At 46.7% G+C, this 6,709-nt stretch overlaps 1 long non-coding RNA gene across 1 annotated transcript in view; it reads right to left on the bottom strand.

The window, feature by feature from the left end:
• LOC146786174 (uncharacterized) overlaps nt 1-5,739 on the bottom strand; it is a 52,776-nt gene extending 47,037 nt beyond the window's left edge. Inside the window, exon 1 of the long non-coding RNA XR_014970572.1 lies at nt 5,651-5,739. This is a non-coding gene — a long non-coding RNA (uncharacterized LOC146786174). The remainder of the gene's footprint in view (nt 1-5,650) is intronic.
• Between the last annotated feature and the right edge of the window lie 970 nt (nt 5,740-6,709).

The following is a 6,709-nucleotide window of genomic DNA, read 5'->3' as shown; positions in this document are numbered from 1 at the left end:
TGTCCCGCTACCCCGTCCCTACCAAAGACTTTGAGACTCTTGTGGATCCCTCGATCCCCCCCTTGTAAATATTGATAATGGTAACTTCATAAGTGCTGATAAAGAACTGCTCGTCTTGCTGAATCCCCTTGAGTCCTGTGTGGTGGTGTTACTGTGCTAGTACGTTATAGGAGAAGGACCTCTCCCCGGAGGCCTCTCAGCAGCGCTCGGCTACTTCGTGCAGTGTGGGGGCCCCTCTGGGTGGTCTCTCCGACCCCCCGAGGCCCGCTTTCCAACACATCCCTTCATCCATCCTTTCACTCATCCATCCATTATCCATCCATCCACCCTTTCACCCTATCCATCCATTATCCATCCATCCACTCTTCTACCCATCCATCCATTTACTCATCCATCCAGCCATTTACCCTTTCACCCATCCAGCCATCCTTTCACTTACTCATCCAACCCTCCACCCAGTCACTCATCCTTCCACCCATCCACCCTTTTAGTCATCCATCCATCCTCCCTTTCTCTCTCCATCGACCCTTTCACTTAGCTATCCTTCCTTCCACCCATCCACCCACCCATCCATCCATCTACTCATCCACTCATGAATCCATCCATTGACCCTATAACTCATCCATTCTTTCTCTCATCCATTTATCCTTTCACTCCTTCACTCATCTATTCATCCTTTTGTCCACCTACCCTCCCTTTCACTCACTCATCCATCCTTTCACTCATCCATCCACCCACTCACTCATCATCCACCTTTTCACTGATCCATCCTTTCACTCATCCATCCACCCTTTTACCCATCTAGCTACCCTTCCACCCATACATCCAGCTATTTACCTTTTCTCTCCTCCATCCTTTCACTCACTCATCAATCCATCCATCCTCTCTCATTATCCATCTATTCAATCTTTCATTCATCCATTCACCCTTTCACTAATTCATCCAGCCATCCACCCATCCCTTCACTTACTCCCTCGCTCACCTTTTCATACTAATTTTGAGAAGAGGCCCATCAAGAACTTCACCCTCGCTGCAGGAGCCATTCCAGGACTGGGACAGAAGCCACCCAGGGCGGAGACAGGATCCACCACAGGAGTGGGGGGGAGGAGGGGCTGGAGCCATCACAGGCGGAGGGGGGGACAGGAGCCACCACATGAGGGGGACAGGAGCCATCACTGGGGGGGCGGGGCAGGAGCCATCACAGGAGGGGGAGCAGGATCCACCAGGGTGGGCACAGGGGTGGGCATGCAGTATTCTAGGTCATCTTGGTCTCTTCCAGGGTGGGGTAGGGCTCCTCAACCCCTCCTGGACAAGACAACGAGAAGACAGGCTCTCTTTCTAAAATGTTAGTTTTTCCAACCCCCACAGTGATGTACAGTACTTAAAGGAGATACTCCAAGAGAACTGATTTAACTGACTGTCCTCCATACTTTGTTAATCAGTGTGGGTGCGATTGTGCCGTTTCTTCATTTTATTACATTATAGACTGCATGTTTGAAGAACCGAGGTTTGCTTACAATTTAGTAACAGTAATTAAGCTCCGTGAAGAGAACCACGTGCTGCCTCGGTGTAATCAGGGCGGGTTCTACGATTTTTGGGGCCCTGGGCAGGGAATGTATGAGGCCCCTCTAAATTTCAGAGACATGACGCATTCAGGGTTGTTTGCATCTGAATAGATGCCCCTGCTCCCGAAGCCGCAGCCCCTCCTCTCAGCCACCTTCAAGCACCTCTTAACAGCTCATCAAGGGCGGAAGGTGTGAGGGTCGCCATCCCGCTGAGCCTCTCCAATGCTGCTGGGGATCTGAGCTTTGGTGCTGCATCGGAGTCTGTTACACCCGACCTCAACAGCATCGGAGTCAAGCAGAGAGGTGGGTGGAAGCTGTGCCGACTTTAGGGTGGCGCGATCAGTGCCCGGCTAAAATTACGGACAAATGGCGTCCGTTAAAGAATCCTTCACGGACAACGGACAGACGGCCGAAATTACGGACTGTCAGTGAAATTTACGGACGGTTGGTCACCCTACTCGTGGAGGGTGAGTGGGGGGGGGCAATGTAATTTTATTTTTTTAATTAAACACTTACTTTGCCACCCGGTCCAGTGTCTCTGCTCCCCTTTTTTGGACTCCAGGAACAGGAAGCACAGCCAGGCTCCCCTGACCAATCACAACGCTGCAATGCAGCGTTGTGATGGGTCTGAGCGTCGTGGTTTGATGCTCAGCAAGGGAATGGAAGCCTGGGCATGTTTTCCATGCAGGCTGTAATGCAGGTATGGCATAGAAGCTCCGCCCATTTCCGGCCCATCTTTTCAATTGGCTCCAGTTACTGTCCTTTCGAAATTGTTGCTTTTCATTTGTGAATAGGCTTGGTAGTCCCTCCTCGGTACCGACTTGTCTGCATTTGTAACCTTCCATAACGACTGGACTTTTTACTTGTGTTGTTATTCGGTCTGCTTTATCTAGTCTGTGAGCACTATTTTCTTTAATGATCTTACCCTATTCCACCTACAACATCGCAGCACACCGCCCGCTTTTATATTGGTATTTTTTAATTTCCAGCTCTGTCCCTTTAACTATAGCAGCCACATTTATTTAATTATTTAATTTACAGCGCAGTTCGCTTTCACTTTAGCTGCCGCGCTTATTTATTTATTTAATTTACAGCGCAACTGCGTTCACTTTAGCAGCCGCGCTACAGAAACTATCATTATTTAGTTATTTATTTTTACACTTTGTGTAAAAGCACCTCATATGCGCTTTCACTTTAATGTTGGTCGCGCCCCTTTCTTTAGATGCTGCTCACTGCAACCTGAATACGGCGAGCAGCGTCTAAAGAAAAGGGCGGCCAGCATAAAAGTGGTTTTGAATTTCCGAGTGTTTGAGCTATTCGTAGTAGAAATGACAATGCCTTTTATGTATGTGTTTGTTTTAAAAAACACATAAATAAAAGGCATTATCATTTGCAATGCCAATAGCTTAAAATCTCGCAATCGCAAGACCTATTGCATTGCAAATGCTTGTTTCTTAAAGCATTTACTTTTCCTTCAAAGACAAGCTGTGACATATGATGTCATTTCGTCTGACACATTGTTGGGAATTATTTTAGCTTGTAGACTGGCTGGTACTTTCCCTTTCCCGGTCTACCAACAAGAGCCCTGGGTCAGGAGAGAGTGAAAGCTAAGTGACACTAAAGGCTTTATAACGCACATGTAAACAGAGACATATGCTTACTTTACAAACTGAAATAACATTCTTTTTAAAATACACATCAGCAGCATGGAAAATTCAAAGGAGCCACGTTGTTCCTTAATCCTGAAATAGGATGAACACAAAGATTTTAGTTGCGACATAACACACCAAGGAGCATTTTGTTTGCATGAGGCGTTGCCTAAAAGGTTAAACTGCTCTGAGTGTTTCTGTTTGTCCCTTTTTAATTTAAAATTCAGGTCACTGCAAACACAACGACATTACAATCATGATATTTTGTGGCATAAAAGTTAAATCAAATGTATTATTGGTGCGCCATGCCATGTATCAACTATCTTACTCGCTTGTGCTTATGTAGATTGCTGTGCAAAGGGTAAATACGTGCAGAAATCTGATTTATGCACATCTTAGAAATTCTGTCCATTGTGAGTTTAGGTGCAGAATCGTGTACATGATGCTGTTTAACCACATTCCTGTGAAGATAAAACCACAAAATGACAAGCAAAATCCGTGCACTGTTACCACCAAAAAATGCACATGAGAAAATGTTCAAAATCTTGAAATAAAGGTCTTATCATGTGAAAGGCTTTGCATTTACCATTTCAAAAACAATCACTCAACCAATCAGGGAATTGTAAGCGTGCTACTCACCCATGAGGGTCTCAAGGCGCTGAGGGGTGGAGGGTCCACAGATCTGTTTAGCTGAAGAGCCAGGTCTTGAGGGTCTTCCTGAAGGTGTCCAGGGAGGGGGAGCGTCTGATGTCTGCCGGTAGCTCGTTCCAGGTCTTGGCTGCGATGTGAGAGAAGGATCTTCCGCCTGCTCTGGCTCTGTGGATGCGCAGGGTTTCGGCCAGTGCGAGGTTGGAAGATCTGAGGTTTCTTTTGGGTACATGGAAGTTTGATTCGGTCGTTGAGGTATTTAGGTCCGTTGTTGTGTAGGCATCTGTAGGCATGAGTGAGAATTTTGAAAGTGACTCTTTTCTCCATGGGGAGCCAGTGGAGACTTCGCAGGTGTTGGCTGATGTGTTTGTGTCGGGGGATGCCGAGGACGGGTATCGCGGCAGTGTTCTGTATTGTCAGGAGTTTGCGGAGTAGGAACATGTTGCTAATTCTAGGAGTAAAGCCCCATTTAAATGTTATTTACTCTCATAGCATTTCTTCTAGATTCATCATTGTTCTCTAAATGTGCCACCGTTTGGCTTCTTTTATCTTTTTTGAGTTGAAACTTTGCATTGTATCTTTTTAGCTTTGTGGTCGTGGAAGACTATGTGTTTCAGTGCACGGTCATTCATATAGAGTTTTAAGGGATATTTTGAGGAGCTCACACAAGATGCATTAATTGGTACTCAAGTCCTGAAAAAGAGCTGGCGCCTGGTCGGTCAAAACTAAGTTAAAATTATCTATATATTAAAAAATACTCTCCAATAAGCAGCACGTTCAGATAGCAGCTTTTGGGCTATCATGAGCTCCCAACTCTAATACAAACCAATGTAGGCCTGAGATGAGTTTGCGGAGTAGCGGAGTTCCGCAAGCGGCGGAGTGTGAGACGTTGTGCTGCTCGTGCAGATTTTTAGCCCTGAGTATTTGTCCATGCTGTAAAATCAGTGCGAATGGCACCACACGCAGTGCAAGAGGACACTGCTTCTTTCTGCCGCTCGGGTAGATGTTCTACTCGCGCAACAGCCCAGTTAACCCGAGTGTAAGATTTCTCAGTGGTAGCGACCATCTGTGACTGCCCGAGTTGAGAAATCTCACTGGGAGGTGGTCTAGGGTAAGATTTTCCTCTCTTGCGCTCACCAAATTAATGTTAGCAAGCCGCGGGAGAGGAAAAACTCTGCTACGCTGAGTTTTTCGGAACTCATGCTCTACGCGGAGCACGAAGTGGGAAAAATTCCACGAGGGGAGCGGAATTTCACACCGGGCATACAAATGAGTTAGAAATCATGCAACATAAATTATAAATAATATCACACAAAAGTGAAAGCAATGAATGTACATTTGTCACAATTGACTTGGGAGGGAGGAAGAAAGGTAGTCTGCCGGTCCTTGGTCCTTGTTCAGCTCACCTTCCCACAGCAGGGATCTGGTTCAGCCTGGTATAAACCCGTCTTAGGATGCTAGGATACAGGGGGCGTCTTTCGACAAGAGTTCTGCCTCGCATAGACTTTAGGTTGTAAGGCTCTGCCCAGCATCAGTCCTCGCCTGTGTTTGACTGTGTGAGAGGTACGGATGCCAGATCATTCCGTGCTTCAGAGCACTGCTTTCAACAAACAAATCAATGCATTCCAGCCGCAGCCCGAGCAAGTAAGAGTCGTGGGGTGGTGGGGCTGGGTGGGGGAGGGATGTAGGCAGATGACAAGGGGAAAATTAATTATTTATTTAATTTTATCTTGTGGTCTTCTGTTGAAACACCCCCCCCCCCCCCCAACCCGGTCCCACCACTCTTACCTGCACTGGCCGCGGCTGATAGATTCTCTGGGTATTCTTCAACTGGTTTTGATTGGACAAGGCAGACTAATCAATCTGACAATAATGATCTGTAAAAAAGAAAATATTGGAAACAGGATGGACCACATGGCATATATCACAAAACGCTGCTTGACTTGAACCGGGTTCTTTTGTGCTTGGTTGCAGTTAAATATTAAAAAAAACACAGTTTCAAGGTGCAATATTGAGGGGGATTAATTTATGAGGAGACCCTCATGCACTAAAGACTGTCAAGAGGTTAGGACGTTTCAGAAGGCAAGGACCACCCATCTCAAGGATGCGATGGCCATCATCCAACATGGCGGTCTGGTCATATCCAATACTCAAATAGGCAAGGCACACCAAAATCCAGACCGAGAGCATCCTAGTGGCTTCAGAGGTAACCAAGAATTGATCATCAATAGGGATGGGATTGAATCGAATAATATGGAGGAGAAAAAACCTGTCTCCTTCCAGTTTGCTCTCCGGATTTCATGGCTTGCGATTCAGTTAGGCAAAGATATCTGGTGCACTTGCTTACAGTTGAGCTTGTGTCAGCTCTGCTAGGATGTCTACATATGGTTTCGCTATTCGTGGGATGGGCCTAAGCCTGTTGCTCTTCTTGTTCATGTGCATGTGGTCCTGGGAAAGTTCTTGCAGGGTAGCAGCTACCCAGTGGGGTAACGAAACTTGAGGGGGCCCCCTGCAAAGTACATGGAAGGAGCCCCCCTCCGGACTCACTCAGGAGCTCTTATGCCAGTGCTGAGGGGGCCTCCTGGAGATCGCGGGCCCCGCACTGTGGGGTGCATTTGTTAAACCACTGCAGCTACCATGATACTGGAAGAATTTCAAATACCCTTGGCAACATGGCTGCCTTCACCTCTGTGATAGTCACTGATTACTTCTCCCGCAGCCCTCCCCACTCCCACTCCAACTGTACCTAAATTCCTAACTAACTGAGAAGAACTCTTTGGGTTTGTAAACTGAACAGTACTACATTTAGCTCAAGTTGTATACTTCAAAGTCTATCCTGATTCTAGT

This window comes from Triturus cristatus, chromosome 11 (assembly GCF_964204655.1).
Source record: "Triturus cristatus chromosome 11, aTriCri1.1, whole genome shotgun sequence".
In the NCBI taxonomy this organism is placed as follows: domain Eukaryota; kingdom Metazoa; phylum Chordata; class Amphibia; order Caudata; family Salamandridae; genus Triturus; species Triturus cristatus.
Note: the sequence above shows the minus strand (reverse complement) of the source record. Positions and strands in the feature narration are given on the sequence as shown.